Below are 25,182 nucleotides of genomic sequence, written 5' to 3'. Positions count from 1 at the left end.
TTTGTATGTTAGAGATGACGTGCTAAAATTGAATAAATCCCTTAAATCTGAACTTGAAAAGGAAAAGGAGATAATCAAAACTTGGACTAACTCTGGAAGAACAACTCAGAAAATCTTAGAAAATGGAAATTGGAAAGAAGGACTAGGTTATCTAGATGATAAAGAAGAAAAGGAAATTGTGTCATCTAAACCAAACTTTACCAAGAAAGCTGAAAAGCCTAAAATAAATCATGTCAAGTTTGTGTCAAATTCTGACAAGTCAAAATCTGAAAAGGTGATAGACTCTGAAACAAAAGTCAAAGAAAAGTCAACTTCTAACAAATTAAAATAGGATAAACCAGCTGAAGTAAATATAGGTTTAATGACAAAGAAGCAGCTTAAGCATAAGCTGAAAGAGATTAGAAATGTGAACAAGGTAAAGGAAGCTAGGAAAAATAGGAATGGAAAGGAAGGTGTGAATAAAAGCAATAATTATATGCATGTTCCTAATGCTCCTAGAAAGAAATGTTATAACTGTGGAAACTCTAACCATCTTGCTTCTTTTTGTAGGAAAAATAAAGATATAAACTCTTTACCTCCTAGATCAGGAGTTAAGAGTTAGTATGTTAGGTTTAAACCACAAAATCTTTATTTTCATTGTGGTAGTTTATGGCATTCTATTTATACTTGTAAGGAATATCATAGTTTGTACTATGATTATTATCAAATAAAACCTTCTTTGAAGAAAGTTAGTGTAATTCCTTCTAGTGTAAATTCTGATGCAAAGTCTGATATGAAGTCTGATAAGAAGCAAGTTAGCATAAACTCTGAAATTAAATCCGCTATAAATGCTAATAAACTTAAAAAGGCCAAAGGATCCAAGAAAGTATGGGTCCTTAAAACTAACCAATAGTGGTCTTTGTGATTGCAGGGCAACAGGAAAAACATCCTAGTTCTGGACAGTGGATGTTCAGGACATATGACTGGAAATAAAGCCCTGCTATCAGACTTTGTGGAGAAAGTTGACCCAAGAGTTTCTTATAAAGATGGCAACAAGGGAAAGACTCTGGGATATGGCAATATCAATCTTGGGAATATCATCATTGAATCAGTAGCTCTTGTCTCAAGACTTAAACACAATCTATTGAGTGTGAGTCAAATCTGTGACAGAGGTTATCATGTGGATTTCTTTGAAGAACACTGTAAAGTTGTAAGTAATTCTTTAGGCAAAGTGGTTCTGAAAGGTTACATACATGGTAACATATATGAAGCGAGACTTTCAACAAACTCTGATGGGCTGCAATCTGTCTATTAAAATTTTAGCATCAATTGAAGAAAGCTAGAATTGGCACAAGAAACTCTCTCATTTAAATTTCAACAACATAAATGAGTTAGTAAAGAAAGATCTTGTCAGAGGACTGCCAAAATCAGTATTTGCTCCTGATGACCTTTGTGATTCATGTCAAAAGGCAAAACAAAGAAAATCTTCCTTTAAGAGCAAAACTGAATCCTCAGTTCTTGAGCCTTATCACTTACTGCATGTTGATCTATTTGGTCCAGTCAATGTCATGTCTATTGCAAAGAAGAAATATGCTATGGTTATAGTGGATGAGTTCACAAGATACACTTGGGTGTATTTCTTGCATAAGAAGAATGAAACTTCATCTACTCTAATTGATCATGTCAGAAAGCTGGATAAGTTGGTTAAAGATTCTGTTAAAATCATAAGAAGTGATAATGGCACTGAGTTTAAGAATTCAATCATGGAAGAGTTCTGCAAAGAGCATGGAATAGAGCAGGAATTTTCTGCACCAGGAACTCCACAGCAGAATGGAGTTGTAGAAAGAAAGAACATGAGTCTCATTAAAGCTGCACGAACTATACTTGATGAAACAAAGCTACCAACCTACTTTTGGGCTGAAGCTGTGCAGACTGCTTGTTTTACACAGAATGCTACACTCATAAACAAGCATGGAAAACACCATATGAGATGGTGAAGAAAAAGAAGCCAAATCTGAAATACTTTCATGTATTTGGATGCAAATATTTTGTTCTTAAGACTCATCTTGAACAACTATCAAAATTTGATCTAAAAGCCGATGAAGGAATTTTTGTTGGATATCCACTTTCCACAAAAGCCTTCAAAGTCTCCAATTTAAGGACAAGGGTTGTCATGGAATCTATCAATGTATCTTTTGATGATAAAAAGATTACTGGACTTGTAGATTTCAATGATCATGATTAGCTGAGATTTGAAAATGAAGATTTAAATTCTAATTCTGTAAATTCTGATGACCTAAATCCTGATCCTGTAAGTTGTGACGGGTTAAAATTTGATGTCATTGAAACTGTGGTAATTACTCCAAAGGAAAATACACAGGTGCAGGGGAGCAAGTTAATGATTCTACCATATCTCAAGACTCTCAAGAAGCATCAAAACCTATCACTGGTTCTTCAAGTTCTGATTCATCAAGTTCTGATGAGCCAAATTCTGATAATTCTAGAAACTCTGATTCTTAAATTCTTGAAGAATCCAACTCAAATTCTGAAATTTCAGAGAGCATAACTTCAGGGGGAGCATCAGAAAATGCTGATGGAGACAGCATGGATCATTGGGGAGGATCCAGTTCTAGAGATCAACTTCCATCTGTAAGGAAGTGGACCAAATCACACACACCCGACTTAATAATTGGAGATCCTGAAGCAGGTGTCAGAACTAGAACAACAACATCAAATGAATGTCTCTATCATTCCTTTATATCTCAGACTGAACCAAAGAAAGTGGATGAAGTTCTTCAAGTTGCTGATTGGGTGCAAGCAATGCTGGAAGAGTTAAATGAATTTGAAAGAAATAAAGTCTGGACCCTAGTTCCAAAACCAAAGAACATATCAATTATTAGCATAAAATGGGTGTTCAGAAACAAAACTGACAGTGATGGCATAATTTCAAGAAACAAAGCAAGGCTGGTTGCTAAAGGTTACTCTCAATAGGAGGGTATTGACTATGATGAAACATTTGCTCCAGTTGCTAGATTGGAAGCCATAAGAATTTTTTTGGGTTATGCTGCTCATAAGAAGTTTAAAATCTTTCAAATGGATGTGAAAAGTGCTTTTTTCAATGGAGAATTGGAAGAAGAGGTATATGTTGAACAACCTTCAGGCTTTATAGATCCAAAATTTCCAAATCATGTCTACAGGCTTGACAAAGCACTTTATGGCCTTTAGCAAGCTCCAAGAGCTTGGTATGAGACTTTAGCTCAATTCCTTCTGGAAAGTGGATTTACCAGAGGCACAATTGACAAAACTCTGTTTTACCTCAACCATGGAAAAGACTTACTTTTGGTACAAATATATGTTGATGATATCATCTTTGGTTCTATAAATGCCAAATTCTGTGAAAGGTTTGCAAAGCTAATGCAGTCAAGATATCAAATGAGTATGATGGGAGAACTTAGCTATTTTCTGGGACTTCAAGTCAAGCAAAATGAAGAAGGTACTTTCATAAATCAATCCAAGTACACTAAAAATTTACTCAAGAAATTTGGAATGCAAGACAGCTCAACTACATCCACTCCCCTGGCCACTGCAACCAAGTTAGATAAAGATACTGGAGCATCAGTAGATATTACTAACTACAGAGTTTTGATTGGCTCTTTACTCTATTTAACTGCAAGTAGACCTGATATCATGTATGCTACCTGTCTTTGTGCAAGATTTCAGGCTGATCCAAGAGAACCTCATCTAATAGTTGTGAAAAGAATTTTCAAGTACCTCAAGGGTACAACTGATCTAGGATTGTGGTATCCTAGAGAATCAGATTTTAAGCTAATAGGTTACTCGGATGCAGATTTTGCAGGATGCAAAATACACATGAAAAGCACTAGTAGAAGCTGCCAATTTCTTGGAGGCAGATTGGTTTCTTGGTTTAGCAAGAAACATAAATTAATTTCCACATCAACTGCAGAAGCAGAATATATTTCTGCAGGAAGCTGTTGTGCACAGATTCTTTGGATGAAGAATCAAATACTGGACTATGGGTTAGAATTTTCTAAAATACCCATTTACTGTGATAATCAAAGTGCTATTGCTATGACAGGTAATCCAGTTCAACACTCAATGACAAAGCACATCAGTATTAGGTACCATTTCATAAGGGAACATGTGATGGAAGGTACAGTGGAATTGTATTTTGTCCCAACAGATCAACAACTAGCATATATCTTCACCAAACCACTATGTGAAGCTACTTTTACAAGACTGGTAAATGAACTTGGAATGGTTTCAGGTTTTTTCTCAAAATCTGCTTAGTTTTTGTTCTCATGCATCAGAGTTTATGATCACTGTTTACAGATTGTTTTATCTTCATGTCATCTGTGCTTAAATTGTAATATACTAATTACTGATTGTTATCTGATGTGATTCTGTATACTCAGATAGTATTTTGAATGTTCTATGACTATTCACTCCAATGAGGATTATTTTTTAGATGCTGACTTAGTAGTCTTTAACAAACTACATATCCCAAATTTGAATTAGTTGTTTGGGTGGAAATCCATAACATAAGCAAACTCTGATTTTGATCTTAGTCAAATTTACTTTGTGTATCTTATTACTAAGTCACAAACTAGTTTATTGCTTCTCATCTGTCAAATTCTGATGTCACTAAATCTTAAGGATGAACTACATGCTTGATAAGCCTCACTTATCTAAAGAAAGAAAAAGAAAAGAAAAATTGAAGTCAGGTACTCCTTTGAGATCTAGAGTAAATATGTGAAAGGGAAGACCCAAGTGCATTGCTAGTATTAAGGTATATGTTGTTACAACCGGCATTTCTGTGTAATATTAATTGTAAATTTAGTACAACTTTAAAAGCCGAATGCCAATATATGCAACTATTGTATGCTTGTGTGAATAAGAACTCTGCGTCTTAAATTTTCGTTATGTGGTATATGAATTTTCAAAGCAAAAGTTTATTTATTTCTTTCATTTTTGATTTATAAGGAATATTTTAAACCTTGAATAAATTTCTCTTTAAAGGTTATTTTGTTCACAAATTTCAAAAGTAGTTTTATAAAATTTCTAAAAATCCAAATTATTTTATGGTATAAATTTTATAATTTTTGAACTTGTGTTTTATTTTACAAAAATATATCTTTATAAATGTTAATTGTTATAACTAACAAATTACATAGTTGTCCTTGCATGCAAATCCTTTCTATTTAATCCAAAAGGGCTAAAGAGACAATTACCACCCCACTAACTCTTATTTTTCTAGCCAAATTCCTCCTTTACCCTTGCATGCAAAATGATCCAAGTATAAGTGGAAGGGTAGTCATGTCAATTCCTATTCCCACTCACATTTGTCAAAACAAAAACCATAAAACAAGTAAACGACATGATCATTTCATACATCACCCACACCACACTCTTTCTTCTCTCCCTCCTCTCTCTCACTCTCGGCTCCTACCCCATCACTCTCAGTTTTTCAGCCGAAACCACCCCCCTCCCCATTTTCTTTCTTTCTAAATCAAGTTCCCACCTCCTACACAAGTAAATGTTACTTCCAATACCATGATCACATATATTTCAAAGAGTTTTGAGTAGAAAGTTTAAGTTTTAAGGTTGCATGTTAAGGTTTTAGTTGAAACTCAAAGTACAACCTTGATTCTTGTGAGTTTAAGGTTGTTTTTGAGAGGACTACAAGGAATGGTGAAGTGGCAAGTCTTGAGAATGAAACTCTTGATGTTAAATGGCCATTCCCTTCCATTTCATTCGGCCATGACCATAGGGGAGCCGAATGAATGGTTCTTGAGACCATTCGTGTTGCTTTGTTCAATTTTTGCATGTTTATGTGATAATGGCTTGAATTTTGTAGTAAAAATTTGATGAAACTACTTGCATGCTAAGTGATCATCTAGATATAGCTCATGCTAGGCTTGCATGTAAATTTCTTGGTAAAACATATTTAGAAAATATGTTGTTTGGCTTGCAAAACTCGAAGACATGCATGCATGTGGATTTCACTTAGAATGTTATAAGATTTTGATCATTTGTAAAGATTTTATTAGTAAGTTTTAATTTCAGTAGGAATAATGTGTTAATATTGATTAATGCTTCTTGATGCAAGGTAATAAGTCATGTATATCTTTTATAAAATGCATAACTTGTTGTTTCAAAAACTTGATGATTTGTGAGTTGTGAAATGTGGTTTCTTTTGTTTTGCCATGTTTGCACCTTAGGTAAGGATGATATCCACCAAGATTATTTTGAGTATAAGGGAGTTTTTTTAGTAGATCACCATGTTTAAGCCTTGGTTTGGGTATTGGGTTGTTGGTGGTTGAGTTTATCAAGTCAAAACCTTGGAGAAAGGGGAGTTATAATTTCTGCAGAAAATCAGTTTAGTACCCTGAGGTTTAGAGTGAGTTTTGACCATGTCATTGATGTGCACTTTGAGGCCCAAGCCACCAGAAGTTATTATTGGGAGTATATAAAAGGTTTTAGGTGTTGGTTGGAGGTTTGCATGTCATTTGGTTAGGTGCACAAGTAGAATAACAAAATCTGTCCAGCAGGGGACAGTTTTGTTGCAACTTAGAAATAGGGAGATTTGACCATGTCATGGGTAGGCCATCATTAGGCCCTGTTGGGCCTTAGTTAGAGGGAGTGTCAGAGAAGTTTTTTCAACCATAGTTCATAGGATATAATTTAGAACCATGTGTCACAAGTTAATTCAAGTTAGGGTGTTTTCTGCCCAGGAAAACAGGGGAACCATGGACTTTGAGCTTAGGCCCAAGAAGGCCCAAGTCAGGCCCTTGAGCCACATCAAGTTTGGGAGATGTCCTTAGGTCAGGAGAGTCTTGTGTAAGAGTTTTGAAGGAAAACCTATAGTTTAAGGGTGTCAAATGCACTCAAGAAACCATAGATGTCATTCTGAAATTTGCACCAGTGAACACTTTCACTCATCACATAGTTTTAGAACACTTAGGAGTGAGGTCTTGGTCAACCACCATAGTTGTAAGATAGTATAAGGTCAGTAGAATAAAAGGCACAAGTGAGGGTCAATAGGTCTTGGATAGTTTAGTAAAGGCACATCGAGTTAGGAAGCCAAAATTAGAAGACTTTGTCTAGTTTAGCGACCAAGTGACTTAAGTTGGGGGATCGAGATCATCCAAGCCTAGTCTTGCATTATGGTGTATATGGTATTATTTGGTATTAATATATGATATGTGATTATGTGGCTATGTGTGTGCAACTATAAATTAAAGGTGAATATAAATTAAGTGCATATAGGCCTAAGTGCCATCCGTGTTTAAATTCGGGTTGTAAATAGGTTAAGTTTGTGAGAATATATTATAATAAGGATTATTATTATTTATGTAGGATCTCGAGACGAGGGAAAACTTGCCATAAAGGTTGAGTGAAGCTCCAGTTGCTCCTACCAGTCAGACCAGACCAGCCTTTCTCAAGGCAAGTGATTCAACTTGTCCTTCATATTTACTACTAATAGTTCATACATTGCTGCAACTATCCTGTGTCATTTGATATATTAAATCAAGCGTATCTTATGTTTATCTTTGAATTATATAAAAATGCCATGAACCCTCGAGTACGTATTGCAAAATGGTCTTATCATGATAGTATATTAAAGTAATTCGAATGCCATGATAAAAGAAAGGGTAGTTATAACTCTTGGTTAATTCTCTTGATTAACATGCTGATGATTACTAAGTATTGATATCTCAGCCTGATACTTGAACCCCTATAGAACATTACCTTGAACCCTAAAAGCCAGATACTTATCAAAGTGATTCCTCATTGATTGATACCCCTCTTTCTTATCCCGAAGCTTGACAATTCTGATATATCCTGAGTTAAAGATCATTTATGCATACCTTAACACCCTTAGTATTCATGAAGCTTATCTTCTTGATGATCCAGCACTTGAACCTTGATGAGAAACCATTGCTTTAAGCCCAATTTGGCATTACCCTTTATAATATCCAATAGCCTCACTAAATCCCCTTGTCCAATCTTTGATATATGAAAACCATTCAGTTACTTTAATAGAGTATAGTTTTGTGAATCATGGCCCTGAGATTCAGTACCATATTTCTCGTGTTTCGAGTTGATCTATAATCCATTGATAAAAAAAATGTTTACTGTAAAAGAGATTTTGTTATAAATCGGCATCAGTTTTTGAAATAAATAAAATGTGGGTTTTCAGTCCCAAAGGGGGATAAATGTTTTTTTGAATAGTGGATCTGGACTGAGACGCGAGTCCTTTCCACACTTATATTAGGCTTAAAAGTTGCCTAGGGATTCCCATTACTGTTTTAGAACCCAGCGAGGTTCGGGATTACTTCGCGGCTGATCACCGGCAGTAATCCGTAGCGTCATAAAATAATTTTGATTAAGATATGATTTTTTTGATACCTACAAAATGATGCCATCACCCAAAGTTTTATCTCTCATTATCATTGGTCATGTCCTCCCATTGACATTCTTTAATATATATCTCAATTTATATTTTGTATCGTATTGTTTAGCACTTGTTGAACATTTGGCTCACTCCTTGCTTTACCCTGATATTACATCTAGCAGCTATGGTTAGAATCAAGCAGCCTACCCGTAAGACCTGTGATGCTAATGCCTATGTTCGAGCTCATGTAGAATAAGTGGTAGTAGTTTGTGTGAGAACTCGGTATTTAAAATCAGTTGTAATAGATGGTAGTGTTGGGCTGTTCCAAACCCTAAACTGTAAGATCTTGGATTTGGGTATGTTTATTTATTATTAAATGTTGTAATAGCTATATTTAATTTGCTGTTTAAGTTGGGGTGTGACAGGTTTTGGTATCAGAGCTACGGTTTAGAGTCCCTGGACAACCCAAATAGGTTAAAGGATATATGTGTAGGTTATAGATAATATCCGAGAGAGTAGGTTAAGTAAGTTTATTATTAATACTCCTCTTATTGGTTTGTCAGCAAACGGCGCATTCCTCGTCATCCTCTGGTTCGGACGACACTATTGCTTTCACCGTGTATGCTGAGTTGAGGCGCGAGTTTGACATGCTTCAGGGAAAGTACGACCGACTGATAGACCGACTGAAGAACATGTACCCGGACAGCCGAAACTACGAAGGGAAGCCCAAGGAGCAGATGACTGCGAGATTTGAGACCTTGGTTCAGTACGTCAACACTAAGCTTGAGGAGATGCCAGCGCACCGGGACCGCACCAGCCAGTATGTCATTCAGATGGTGGTGGATGAGCTCCAAAGCATTGTGAAGACACTTCGAGAGGAAAAGACTACCAAGCCCCGTTTAGATGGAGTGGAGCCTTAGTTCTTTCCATTTACCTTTCATGTTGTTATACTATCAGACTCCGTAGAATTTCCCAGTTGTTTCCGTTATTTCCTTTAAATAAGCCTGTTGATCCTAGAATCAGACTTTGTTCTAATCCCATGTATTGTGACCTTTAAATTTCAATAATCATGCTCTATTGTTCCAATTGCTCTCAACTGTTATTATATGCTTTTATATGCATCATCATATCTACTTAATTTCAAACCTGACCTCACATATAAATAAGAATGCCATGCGATACCCTCGAATTGTTTTATTATTCATATATGTTTTGACATAACTCTTGTTTCAGGATCATGCCTCCCAAAAAGAAGAACCCAACAACCACATCCACCACAGACCCAAATATTCTTCGACTACTGGAAACTTTGCAACAGCAAACCAGTGCTATAGCCCAACAACAACTAACTCTTCAACAGCGAATTGGAAACCAAGATAACCGTGAACCACACCAACCACCTGAACCACCAGTACCACCTAGACAAATTGTCACTTTCAAGGCTTTTCAGAATGTGAATCCACCTGCATTTCATGATACCACTGATCCAGTAATAACTAACAAATGGATCAAGGAGATGGAAAGGGCTTTTGAGTTGGTATAGTTAGGAGACGATCCGAAGACGCCGTATGCTACTTACTTCTTAAAGGGCGAAGTCATCTATTGGTGGGAATCAGTAAAAGCTATGGAAGCAACTCAACAGGTTTCTTGGGAGAGATTTAAGAAGTTATTTCTGGACAAGTATTACCCTAAGTACATGCAGAATCAGATGGAGCTTAAATTTTTGGAGCTGAAGCAAGGGAACATGACTGTACTGGAGTATGAGAAGAAGTTCACTGAGTTGTCAAGGTTTATGATAAAGTATACCAGCACTGAGGAGGAAAAAGCGAAGAAATTTCAGCAAGGATTGGAGCCTTGGATCAGAGATAGAGTGGCTATGTTTGAGCTTGAAACTTATGCGAGAGTAGTTCAGAAAGCTGCTCTGATTGAGAATAATGGGATGCAGTCAAGGAATGAGAGGGATAACAAGAAGAGGAAGGTTCCATTATATGGAGAAAAGTCTGAAGCGGGAAGTTCACAAGATCGGAATGTAAAGAGGATCGGATTCCAGAAGGGCGGAAATTTTCAAAAGAAGGGACATTTGGTTAAAAGGCAAGAATCAAAGGGGAACAACCAGACAAGCCAAGGACAAGTTGGAGAAAACAGATTCCAGAGACCCGAATGCAAGCACTGTGGAAGAAGGCACCCCGGAGTGTATAATAAGTTGAGCATGACATGCTATAGGTGCAATCAGAAGGGACATTTGGCGAATGAGTGCAAGATGCCGAAGCCAGGAGTTACGTGCTACAAGTGTGGGAAAGCTGGACACATAGCTAGGGAGTGCAAGGCAACCGGACCAGTCAAAGCTCTGATGAATATGGCAAACACCAGTGCGAGCGTGCCAGTTGAGGTATTGGCATTACCTCCACCACCTACACCAACCCCGCAAGCAATAGCAAGGACATTTGATCTGAAGATGAAGGATGCTGTTCAGAATTCTGAGGTGATAGCAGGTACACTTTTACTCAATAATGTCAAAGCTAAAGTATTGATTGATTCGGGAGCAACAAGATCTTTCATATCAGAAACTTTTGTAGATAAGCTTCAATGTGATAAAATGATTATGAGCGAGGTAGTAAATATGGTAATTGTGAACTAAGAGAAGATTCCTGTGAATCAATTCGGTCCGAAATGTGAAATTGATATTTCGGGGTATAAATTTTCAGCCGACTTGATACTCTTCAAGTTGGGAGATTTTGATATAATTTTAGGCATGGATTGGTTAGGAGAAAATAACGCTCAGATTAATTGTAAGACCAAGAAAGTGTATTTAAAGGCAAAGAGTGGAGAGAAGGTAGTATTTAAGGGGCAGAGGCAAGAACAACTATTTCTCACAATCGTTCAGGCTAAGATGCTACTTAGAAAAGGTTGTGAGTCGTTCCTAGCATATGTAGTGGATTCAGAAAAGGGCAACCCTAACATAGAAGATATCCATGTAGTTAACGAGTTTCCCGATGTGTTTCCAGATGAACTACCAGGCTTACCACCAGATCGACAAATCGAGTTCGAGATCAACCTTGCTCCAGGCACGGAACCAGTTTCAAAGGCCCCATATAGGATAGCACCAACAGAAATGAAAGAGTTGGCGAGCCAGCTACAAGAATTGTTAGATAAAGGAGTGATACAGCCAAGTACGTCGCCATGGGGAACACCTGTTCTGTTTGTCAAGAAGAAAGATGGGAGTATGCGACTATGCATAGATTATCGTGAGTTGAATAAGGTAACGATCAAGAACCGCTACCCGCTACCAAGAATAGATGACCTTTTTGATCAGCTAAAAGGAGCAAAGTGCTTTTCAAAGATTGACTTGAGATCGGGATACCATCAATTAAAGATCAAAGAAGAAGATATTCCCAAGACAGCATTTAGGACCAGATATGGGCATTATGAATTCCTAGTAATGCCATTTGGATTGACCAACGCCCCGACCACATTTATGGATCTGATGAATCGAGTATTTAAGATGTATTTGGACAAGTTTGACGTGATATTCATTGATGACATCCTTATGTATTCTAAGTTGGAAGAAGAACATAAACAACACCTCTGGATAGCATTGGAGATACTTCGTCAAGAGAAGTTGTATGCCAAGTTTACCAAATGTGAGTTTTGGTTAAAGGAAGTTCAATTTTTGGGGCATGTCATTGGAAATGAAGGAGTTAAAGTGGATCCGACAAAGATTGAGGCAATTATGAGTTGGGAGAGGCCAAAGACTCCTACGGAAGTGCGAAGTTTTCTATGGTTGGCAGGATATTATAGAAGGTTCGTCAAGGATTTTTTGAAAGTCGCCACGCCATTGACCAAGTTAACCAGAAAGAATCAAAAGTTTGAATGGAGTGCAGAATGTGAGGATAGCTTCCAAGAGTTGAAGCAGAGATTGGTAACAGCTCCGGTGTTAGTACTTCCAGATGACCAAGTAAACTTTGTGATATTCAGCGATGCTTCACATAAGGGATTGGGTTGTGTGTTAATGCAACACAGTAAGGTGATCGCGTATGCGTCAAGACAGTTGAAACCGCATGAGTTGAAGTACCCGACACATGACTTGGAACTAGCCGCCATAGTGTTCGCACTTAAGATTTGGAGACATTACCTCTACGGAGAAAAGTGTGAAATCTACACGGATCACAAGAGTTTAAAGTACATTTTTACTCAGAAGGAGCTCAATATGAGGCAGAGGAGATGGCTGGAATTGATCAAGGACTATGATTGTTCGATAAATTACCATCCTGGAAAGGCGAATGTTGTGGCCGATGCTCTAAGTAGGAAGGAGAGACTGAATATGATGACAACATCAAAGGAATTATCTGAAGAAATCAAGAGATTTGAACTAGAACTTTGTGATTGTGGAAAAGTTAAAGAAGTTTGTCGTGCAATGACTTTTCAGCCAACACTAGTGGAAAAGATAAAGAAATGTCAAGAAGAAGTAATGGAGAAAGAGAAGAATCAGTTACCAGGAGAGGAGATTAATACTCAAAGGGATGAGCAAGGGATACTAAGGTTTTCTTCCAGAATATGGAGATTAATACTCAAAGGGATGAGCAAGGGAAAGGAAAGATTGATGAACCAACAAAGCCACAGGAGATGAAGATTCCTCAAATCCTGATGAAACCTGTATGTAAACTGCTTCAAATATTTGATGATGCTGCTGCAGTAGATGAAACTTTTCAAACTCTGAAAAGAAGGAAGATAACTGAAGAATCCAAGACAACTTCTGACACAACTCAAGTTGTTCAGAGTGAAGAACAGCAAGCTAGAGAAGAAACAACAAATTCTGATCAAGTCATCAAGACATCAACCTCTGACAGTGCTCAAGTTGATTTGAAAAAATTGACAGTTACTGATAAGAGAAAACTCCTGTAACACCCCCAAATCCGAGGTCGGGGATTCGGGTTATCACGAGTTACATTTCCCTTATCAATACTTAATCTAAACAGTCAACCAACTACTGCGAACTGTGACCCCACAATATACACACACACACCACAAGTTATAGTCTCAAGGTATCATCAATTTCAAAAGTTCATCACATAGATAAGACTACAAGAAAAGACTTAAATAGATTCAATCTTTGAAATATCATTATAAATAATGAAGTTACGAGATACTTCATTAAGTCCCGATATATATACACCTATATATATATCTCATACTTTCCTTGGAAACCTCTGTTATAAAAAATATAAACAGAGTTATAATATCCAATGAATTTGGAAAGAAGAGAACCTTGGCATAAACCTGATATCTTGCTGATCAGGCAAAGATACCAATAAGTAACCTTTTCTACTAGTAGATGGATGAATCCCCTACCGGTCATCACCCTAGCCTCATTAGGACCTTGTGCTGGACCGCCACCCGGCCTCTTACGCGTTGATGGGCTGCCACCCAGCCACTTACACTTTGATAGACCGTACCCCGGCCTATCGCTTATGCCGACTCAATTAGATGGACTTACTTCCTGAACGTTGGGTAAGTAATCAATTCATTTATCAAAACAGCAACCTTGTTGTGAATATAAAATACACCACAGAGCCGGATCCCTCAGGTTTTGAGCGAGTATTTAAATCCCCTTCGAAAGGAGGATCTTAAATATAAAAAAATGAGTTTTGGGATCCGCCCTAACTTTTAAAAATCATTTTGAAGACTCAAAAACATTTTTAAGAATGTTTGGAGTAATGCGGATTTAATAAAATAAATCAGTCCCAATATATTAGAAAATATCTGAATATTATTATTTAAATAATATTCCCATAAAGAATAATCTTTATAAAAATAATTGAAGTAGAAGTTTTAAAACTCATACTTGAAATGAATATTAAATAACCAAAGATATACTGATACGAAAGTATGATCTTTATTTGAATAATCAAAAATAAGTTTGATTATCGAAACATTATTCTTTAATAAAATAAAGAATATTATTTAGTAAATAAACGGAGTCATAAGTCCTCGAATGAATATTCAAAATAATATTCATTAAATAGAATAAACAGAGTCATAAGTCCTCGAATGAATATTCAAGATAATATTCATTAATAAAAATAAAGTTATCGAATAAACCTTATTCGATTAATAGTTTTGAAAACTATATCTATATATATATAAATATATATATAATATACTCGGGAACATCGACTCCCGGTTTTAGAAAATGTTCGCCTTTGGGTCCCCTATACTAAGGGTATACGCAACTACTGCTTATCTCTAGCATAGGTATTATGCAATTATAAGCATTGGAATCAACAGATAGATATCAAGATTACGAAACAGACATGCATATAAACCATACCAGCATGCTCCAATATATCGCAAGATTTGCTAATTAACCATCATGCATCTATCACAAGATAATGCATATATATATATACATCACAACAACAGTATAACGGGTAGAAAACTTGCCTGAGTGTTCCCGGATAGACTTAAGCTTAGAGTGGGTCCGATAACCTATGAACAACAACATAAGTCGGAATTAACCCACGGTCGCTTAAGAAACTAGACTTTAACCAATTGAACCCTAATGTTCGCTTATGGTCACTTCTATGCTTAATGAATCACATAAGTCGTTCGAGTACCCTTCGCTCCACCATTTTTAATAAATTAACCATTAAGAATTTTAAGGCGATTCTTTCACGAGTACTCTATCAACTGCCTAATCCACTTTACATAATTTTTTCATACTCCAATTAGTCATTTAAGGGCCTTAACCAAGGTTTCAAAGTAAGGCAAGGGGTAATGGTTCATTCGCGAAATGCCGGTACTTAAAATGGTCGTTTCTCCTAAACCGTACATCGGATTCAAGCGAACCACATATCAAAACGAAGCTTACGACATAATCTAACTAGACATGGCAAATTCACAGATTCAATAGTTAGCTCTCTGTCCCAAACACTAAGATCAAGCAGTTGTATGAAATTGGGCATTACGACGACTATTTTTACGCGATTACCAAATTTTAAACCACCCCAAACAACCACCATTCAACTCACAACCAACAATACAACCAACCCTCATCCAAACCTTACTACATCAGTCCCCAAACCTCAAGATTTTCCAATTTATACAACCCCACACATGAACTACTAGCTATACTTAAGTTTCATTAACTATAAATAAGATTTCAACGTCCTAATCACTACAAATCCAATCCAAACTCTAAACACACAAGCATCATACTTCTCATTTACTATATCCATCAAAACCATCGTAATACTCAAAGTAAAGTTAGGGTTTGGAGGTGTTATACCTTCCTTGGAGTGATTAGAGTAGTTAGGAAGTCTTAGGGAGCCTCCTACAAGTTTGATCTTTCCAAAGAAATCAAGAAAACAAAGTTAGGTTTTGAAGTTTCTAAAAGTCAGATTGAAAGAACTGTCAAAACGAGGATCTTACCATGCTTATTTGGATGAGACTTGTGAACAAGAGTTGTAGGCCATCTCAATACCTTTCCAAAGAGCTATAGAACATACTATTTCAGTGAGTATTGAAGGAGATATGGTAGTTTGAAGTTGCTGCTCTGGTTTTGGCCGAGACCTAGGTGTTCCTAGGAGAGTGTTTGCTTTGTTGAATATTTTTGTGGTGGAAAATGAAGTGAATGGGATATTTGGATGATTTGTTGGTTAATTAAAGTGAGTGGAGTATGACTAAGCATGACATAATCTTGGTGACTTCATCATTTTCCACTTGTCATCACTTGGTGGTGGAAGCATCTTCTTATGCTAATCCTTGCTTAATTGCTTGATTATCATCCATAATCCTTGCACTAATCTCTCTTGCATTACTTGTCGTTTAATTATTTTACGAATCGTTTATCGTTCATTCTTGCTAATCGTTTGAGGGATCATATCCGGGATCTTATTACTTGGGTTCCCTTAACCTTTCTCAATATATTATATTCTTTTTATGATCCTCTCTTATAATCCTTAAATTTAAATCCTTTTAGTCATGTTACCTTATACTCAATTCTTTCGGTATCTGGTGGATTTTCGGGAAAAAATCAAAGTGTTCGAATTTGGATTCTGACGATTTTTACATACACTTATATACCATATAGAGTACTAATAAGATCTCAGAATATCAATAAAAGAACCCCTACACAGTGTGGCATGAAAAGTTTTCTTATTCAGCATAATCAGCAAAATCACTATTCATAAGGGTTACAAAAAGTTCAAAAAAATTGGGGTTATTACAGTCTCCCCTCCTTAAAAGGATTCCGTCCCAGAATCAGATAGAAAATGAACAGGGACACTCTCTTAGCATTGCACTTTCTAACTATCCAGTAAATTTTCCCACATTGTGGTTCTACCACCAAACTTTGACTAGTTTGGTAACCCTTCTTCTAAGCACTTGTTCCTTTTCGATCTATAACCTTTCCTGGTTGCATGTCTATGCGCTCATATGCCCCTATTTGTCTGGCATCCGGATTACACTTCCTTAACATTGATACGTGGAACACGTTATGAACTTGCTACATGTTCGGGGGTAGGGCTAGCTCATATGCTAATTTCCCAATACGTCTTAATATATCCAAGGGTCCAACAATTCGTGGGCTTAGCTTTCCTTTCTTTCTGAACCTCATCCATCCTTTCCAAGGGAATACCTATAACAGCACTAGGTCCCCTACTTCCTATTCTTTGTCCTTTCGTGTCAAATCAACATACTTCTTATGTCCATCTTGGGCTACTACCAGCCGTCCTCTGATTAGATCTATTATATCCTTGGTCCTTTTGACTACTGCGGGTCCGAGCATCTTGCGCTCTACAACTTCGTCCTAACATAAGGGAGATCGACATTGTGTTCCCTCAAGGATCTCATAAGGCGATATCTCGATACTGACATACGATCTATTATCGTAAGAAAACTCAATCCGCGTTAAGTGATCATTCCAAATTCTTTCAAGTCTATTACACAAACTCTCATCATAGCTTCTAGCACTATAGCTTTTGCTTCTCAATACTCCTTCTTTTCTTGTTCGTAAGCGTTACTATTTTCCGTACATAATACTATTCTAGATATACCTTTACTCGCTTGAGTTTTATAACCTTTTAATAAATGCGTCAACCTTAGTATCACGAATACGTTTCCATTCCGAATACCACCATACTTGGTACCACTTCATCTCTAGCTGACTCCATCTTCGAAAGCTTGGTCCTTCGTGTAGAAGTAAAAGAATTTATTGAGAGATCACTATGATCATGAACACTTGTTCTATTGCATAGTTAGTACAGAAGGTGGCCAACCTTTAGTACTTGACAAGCAATTAAACAACATGCGGTATCCTACTAGGCTTCTATCACACAGATAGATAGTCATTCGGTAATACCTCCCCTTCTGGAAGGGTTGTTCTTCTCAGCTTATACAAAATGAAAAGGATAGAAAAGAACGAATTGAAGAGAATTGTATATGAAAAAAAATACTGCCACAAATATCTGGCTTGGAATCTACCTCTGAACTATAGAGGTTTGTCATAGGAGAACAAAATATATGCGTATATAAATCAACATCAGGTATTATAGCATCGCATTTCACATGCCTAATTATTTTTGCTATTCTGTCCATCATTCTATGGACCCATGCTCTTGCTCGAGCTTATACACAATCACCTTTGAAACTCCCTCGACATCGAAAATCGAATCTGGGATCTCATTCTAGACATCATCGTTACTAGAATTCTATGCTTGCACCGCAACCTTCCTCGTATAGTAATACGACTCTCTATTGATAAGAAGGAATAAGTATTCAATAGGTAGATAATCGACTTAATTAGTCTATCAATGATAACTTATACATCACCACAACTCGATTAGTGGTACCCAATCTCAACATCCATTACACTACAACTCTCACGGTTGTAATCGGCTCATTATTCAAAGAATCGTTGATGCATTACTATAGTCCACCACGGACCTACTATAGTCATTCGTTTTCCTTGAATCTTAATATTTAATCATACGGAGTCCATTCATGCCGTACCGAAATCTTCCAGAGAGGAAACATAATCGCCATTCCATGATTCATGAAGAACACTCCAGATCCTGACATACCTTCGTGACATGAAGTAGATAAAATTACAGAAGAGTTTCAATAAAAGCAACGATAGTAGGTTAACACCATTATTAACCATATGTCTTTATTGGGAGACATGAATCTCAAAGGTTCATTTAGTCATTTCGTAACATGGTCCTGGCTTATCTCAAGATAGTACCTTCTAAGATAGATAGCCCGCTCATGGCGATTACACGAATTAAACCTTTACCAAACTACTATTACGGTTGGGTATTACACAGTCATCAGAAGGAATGTCAATCTTCCAAACTATAATACAACCTTCACGGCTTCAACCATCATCACTGTATTCCTCTGGCAAGAGCGCCTATAATTATCCTCTTACATTTAAAGTGTCGGCCATCTCTTTGGCCTTTCCTGATAGTAAAATTTCCTTACAATCAATGTCATTTTAACCACCTCCAAATAAATTTTCTACCTCATTTCAATCACTGCTTATGTGAAAATGCTTTTCTTAAGTCCTAGTGAGAGAAAGAAAAAAAAATCACCATTTTTCCATAAGTCATTGCCTTAGTCTTTAGATGTGAACATTGTCATGACCGACTCTCGATCATACTTAAGACGTCTCTTATCTTGGGTCCTTCTTGTTTTCACCAATCTCGACTCTCATTGGGTCGGTCTATAATTTCTTATGGTTCAACATGTGCCCCACCTGGCATTATTATAATTACGTCATATTTCCTTTATCAAAATTTTTATGCTTGAGAACTTTGAATACTACCTTTCTCCTTGTAAAACCTCTAAGGTTATCCTTAAAACCTTCATCAGGTACACCCTAGGTACAGGGCATATCAAGATACCATTTACCAATACCAAAAATCATTGTCTATATAGTTCTGAAAACTTTCTCCACTGATCTTTAAAGGTTGTTGTTACCTTAATTCTTTCCGAATCATACTGTCGAAACTCATGTTGTCCCTATTAAGGGCGAAATGCAAACTTTTATGCATTCCCCTAGGATTCATCTCAAGTTATCGAGGTTCTATCCTTAATTCCACCTTTAAAAAGGTACATGCATCCTTCCATGGATAAATAAAGTCATATATCCCAGATAAGGGTATCTTATTCAATCATTTCCACCTCGATAGTCTATACCAAATTTCAGAATAGCATCCTTATTCAAGTTGAGGTCAATCCATATGGCCTCCAAAAGATAAAAATGGTTATCCACTTTTCTTTCCTGATTTGGTAATGATCACATGGATGTTCTGGAAGATATAGGTCGTGTTCAACGTGAACTTCTCCTTAATAAATCCTTATTTATTTTTGTTGTTTATCTCAACAGTCATCTCAATGTTGGGATATCTTTTGTACTTGGTGTCTCCCTTTCTGGGTATCATGCCCCCGGTCTTACACTTCACATTCTTGAAGGTCACTTCCTTCATCAAATTTTCCTAATTTCTTACTTTCTTGTCTCCTCATTCTATCTGTGTCTCATTGTTTATCCTTCGAACTATCTCAAGGTTTCCTCGAATCCTCCCAACTTAAAGGGGATAAAATATATGTATCTTTCTGGCCTTCATCCATCAGCTTTAACTCATGGTGAATCACTCTCATCCTGACGATTACATACTTTTCTATTTCTATTGCTACGAGTCTTTAGGGTTTCCTCGTATCTAACTCCCTTATCATTCCTCCAACTCTATTGCCTTTATATTCCTTTTCACTTCAGTTTCTTTTTATCTACCTCTCTCTTGCAATCATTTCACGAACCCACTAATCATTGACTTCAAACATCACGTCGTTCTGGGATTCTAGTCCTCAGAACAAATCTTGACAACTTTACAATCTTAGATTCATAATTTATCGTACTCGTCCGTCTTTGTTTCGGCTCTAAAGCTTCTACATTATTTCCATAACCTTGGGAAGTACTTTCCCGAAACAATTGACTGAACTTTAATCAGTTTATTATAACCTCTGGCTCCGTGCCTTTCTTGGTCTTTCACTAGCGGGTGGCCTCTCTCTTAGGAGGGTAAGTGAGAAAAACAGTCTTTTGTGATTCGTCCATCATTTAGAATCTCAAATGATTCCTATATTTCCTTTAGCCAGGCTCTCGCCTCTACTGGGTTTGCTTGTTCCTTGGAACTCTGAGAGCTTAGCGACTTAAAGGTCCTGAAAGAATTTCCCACCGCACTGTCTCGTCAAGGTGGTGGTTGGGGATAATAGTCTAAGTTCTTTTTAGACAGGTCCATAAATTGTCGTATAGGAGTACCGTCTCAGGTCTCCTTTCCTAACTCGACTTTCTGTTTCCTTAGTATGAAATGTTTCATCCTTCTCCCATACTTGGGGTTATCTTATACGTTAAAATCCTTGTTTTCCACTTCATTATGTTATGGGCTCCTTCTTTCTTAATGGCAACCTCCCTGACTAACACATTCGGGGTTTGCCCTAAATCTTATTCCTCAAGCTATGGATTTCATCTAATATCCAGTCCTTACCCTCTTAAACGTTTGGAACCCAAATTCTGTAGGAATACCTCGTTATTCCCTTATCATCTTTCTTGGTATTAATCTCTTCTCCAGTCATTGACTCTCTGCCTTCATTCATCACTTTTTCTTGGCATAATATGATCTTTTTCGATAATTCGGGCTGTATTGCAATCTCAAACAGCGTTTCGGTACCGGCTCCGGTTACCTTCACTTCTATTTCCATTTTCTCAAAATCTCTTATCAACTCTCCCAAAGACATTTTCATCTTGAGTCTCTCCTTTATACTAAGGGCATTAGCCACCATTTTGGTTTTCCCTGGATGATAAAGAATCTCATAATCGTAATCCTTGATTAGCTCTAACCACCTCCTCTGGCTCATGTTGAGCTCTTTCTGCGTGAAAATGCACTAGAGCACTTATGGCTTGTGTAAATCTCGCACTTCTCTCCATACAAGTAGTGCCTCCAATCTTTAGGGCAAAACTATTTTCACGAGCCCAAGCTCATGGGTGGGGATATCAAATTTTATATTCCCTTAATTGTCTTGACGCGTACGCGATTACCTTGTTGTGCTGTATAAGAAGCACCCTAATTCCTTATGTGAAGCGTCACTACAAATCAAAAAATCTCCTTTTCCATCCGGCAACGCCAACATAGGAGCCGTCACCAACCTTTGCTTCAGTTCTTGAAAGTTGGACTCGTATTTCTCTGTCCATTCGAACTTCTCAGTCTTATGAGTAAGCCGCGTTAAAGGGGCTACTATCTTTACGAACTTGAACGAACCTCCGGTAGTGACCGACCAATCCAACCTCTGGTAGTTTCCCTAACCATGGTTATCAATTCCTCAGTGGTCCTTTATTCATTCTTTTCAGGATCCCCCACGGGATCCTCCTCAGCAACAATCCCTTCTAGGACAACATCCTCAACCGCTACATCCTCAATATGAACATCATCCGGTCCTGCATTAGGACGCTCTATCGGATCCACAATCTGATCTCCAATAAGTAATAAAACATCATCGCGCTGTTGCTCCTCAACCTCAGGGTTCGGAGTCCCGCTACCATATACGATAACGAACTACGCTTCTATCACGATATTTTTAAGGGTTCCCATAAGGGTTTTAACTGTCAGTAATATGTTAGGTAGTTCGACTATGAACTTGGCAAGAATCCTTATTATCTTAGTGAACTTATTATTTTAACGTCACACCATCTCTGAGGTTTATAACGCTTAGCTCTGATACCATTTTTGTAACACCCCCAAATCAGGGGTCGGGAATTCGGGTTGTCACGAGTTCCATTTCACTTATCAATACTTAATCTTATCAGTCAACCAACTACTGCGTACTGTGACCCCACAATATACACACACACCACAAGTTATAGTCTAAGAGATGAATACCAAAAATAACACAAGTCATTTTATTCCACAATTATAAACCATTTCACCTTAAAAAGGGTTTCTGAATAAATTTATATATTCTTTGCCATTATTACAATTCATAAATATACATAAGTCTGGTACATCAAAAGTTGAAAGCCTAGCCTATTGGTAGACCCTACCTCAGCTATAACGGCATCAACGCCTACAGGAAACTGCAGAACGTTTCCTATCCGCTCGTGAATTGGGAGCTTGATCCTGTTCATCTTGTCTATCTGTTGTTGTGTGATGAAAGAAGAAAGCAAGGGTGAGCAACAAGCTCACCGAAATAATATGTATAATGATTAACAATATATGAGCATTCTCATAGTACTCATGAAAGTCTTGGTCAAGTAAAAAAATGAACCAAGTTTGATATCTTATCGCGACCAAGTCACAAAATATTCAGTATATATGTATCTATACTTTTCAAGATCTTGGAAGTCCTCTTCCATGCATAATATACACAGAGTTCCAGTTTATAACTGTATAAAAATATCGTTGCAAGGTGATCTCATATATCTAAGCTTGTCTCAACATTTTTGTGAAAATCTTTGTCATGCATAAGATAATCATTAACCAGATATAAGTTGAAAATATGAAGTTACAAGATACTCCAATATACTTATATCTTTTCCGGATACTACTTGAACTACCACCATTCAAGGTATCATCAGTTTCAAAAGTTCATCACATAGATGAGACTACAAGAAAAGACTTGAATAGATTCAATCTTTGAAATATCATTATAAATAATGAAGTTACGAGATACTTCATTAAATCCCGATATATATACACCTATATATATATATCTCATACTTTCCTTGGAAACCTCTGTTATAAAAAATATAAACAGAGTTATAATATCCAATGAATTTGGAAAGAAGAAAACCTTGGCATAAACCCGATATCTTGCTGATCAGGCAAAGATACCAATAAGTAACCTTTTCTACTAATATATGGATGAATCCCCCACCGGTCATCACTCTGGCCTCATTAGGACCTTGTGTTGGACCGCCACCCGGCCTCTTACGCGTTGATGGGATACCACCCAGCCACTTACACTTTGATAGACCGTACACCGGCCTGTCGCTTATGCCGACTCAATTAGATGGACTTACTTCCCGAACGTTGGGTAGGTAATCAATTCATTTATAAAAACATCAACCTTGTTGCGAATATAAAATACACCACAGAGCCGGATCCCTCAGGTTTTGAGCGAGTATTTAAATCCCCTTCGAAAGGAGGATCTTAAATATAAAAAAATGAGTTTTGGGATCCACCCTAACTTTTAAAAATCATTTTGAAGACTCGAAAACATTTTTAAGAATGTTTGGAGTAATGCTGATTTAATAAAATAAATCAGTCCCAATATATTAGAAAATATCTGAATATTATTATTTAAATAATATTCCCATAAAGAATAATCTTTATAAAAATAATTGAAGTAAAAGTTTTAAAACTCATACTTGAAATGAATATTAAATAACCAAAGATATACTTATACGAAAGTATGATCTTTATTTTAATAATCGAAAATAAGTTTGATTATCGAAACATTATTCTTTATTAAAATAAAGAATATTATTTAGTAAATAAGCGGAGTCATAAGTCCTCGAATGAATATTCAAAATAATATTCATTAAATAGAATAAACAGGGTCATAAGTCCTCGAATAAAAATTCATGATAATATTCATTAATAAAAATAAAATTATCGAATAAACCTTATTCGATTAATAGTTTTGAAAACTATATCTATATATATATATATAAATATATATATAATATACTCGGGAACATCTACTCCCGGTTTTAGAAAATGTTCGCCTTTGGGTCCCCTATACCAAGGGTATACGCAACTACTGCTTATCTCTAGCATAGGTATTATACAATTATAAGCATTGGAATCAACAAATAGATATCAAGATTATGAAACAGACATGCATATAAACCATATTAGCATGCTCCAATATATCGCAAGATTTGCTAATTAACCATCATGCATCTATCACAAGATAATGCATATACATATATACATCACAACAACAATATAACGGGTAGAAAACTTGCCTAAGTGTTCCCGGATAGACTTAAGCTTAGAGTGGGTCCGATAATGTATAAACAATAACATAAGTCGGAATTAACCCACGGTCGCTTAAGAAACTAGACTTTAACCAATTGAACCCTAATGTTCGCTTATGGTCACTTCTACGCTTAACGAATCACATAAGTCGTTCGTGTACTCTTGGCTCCACCATTTTTAATAAATTAACCATTAAGAATTTTAAGGAGATTCTTTTGCGAGTACTCTACCAACTGCCTAATCCACTTTACATAATTTTTTCATACTCCAATTAGTCATTTAAGGGCCTTAACCAAGGTTTCAAAGTAAGACAAGGGGTAATGGTTCGTTCGCGAAATGCCGTTACTTAAAACGGTCGTTTCTCCTAAACCGTACATCGGATTCAAGCGAACCACATATCAAAATGAAGCTTACGACATAATCTAACTAAACATGGCAAAGTCACAGATTCAATAGTTAGCTCTCTGTCTTGAACACTAAGATCAAGCAGTTGTATGAAATTGGGCATTACGACGACTATGTTTACGCGATTACCAAGTTTTAAACCACTCCAAACAACCACCATTCAACTCACAAGCAACAATACAACCAACCCTCATCCAAACCTTACTACATCAGTCCCCAAACCTCAAGATTTTCCAATTTATACAACCCCGCACATGAACTACTAGCTATACTTAAGTTTCATTAACTATAAACAAGATTTCAACATCCAAATCACTACAAATCCAATCCAAACTCTAAACACATAAGCAT

The sequence above is a fragment of the Apium graveolens genome, chromosome 7 (assembly GCF_009905375.1).
Source record: "Apium graveolens cultivar Ventura chromosome 7, ASM990537v1, whole genome shotgun sequence".
Classification (NCBI taxonomy): Eukaryota; Viridiplantae; Streptophyta; class Magnoliopsida; order Apiales; family Apiaceae; genus Apium; species Apium graveolens.
The sequence above is the reverse complement of the archived record's forward strand: the minus strand, read 5'-3'. Positions refer to the sequence as shown.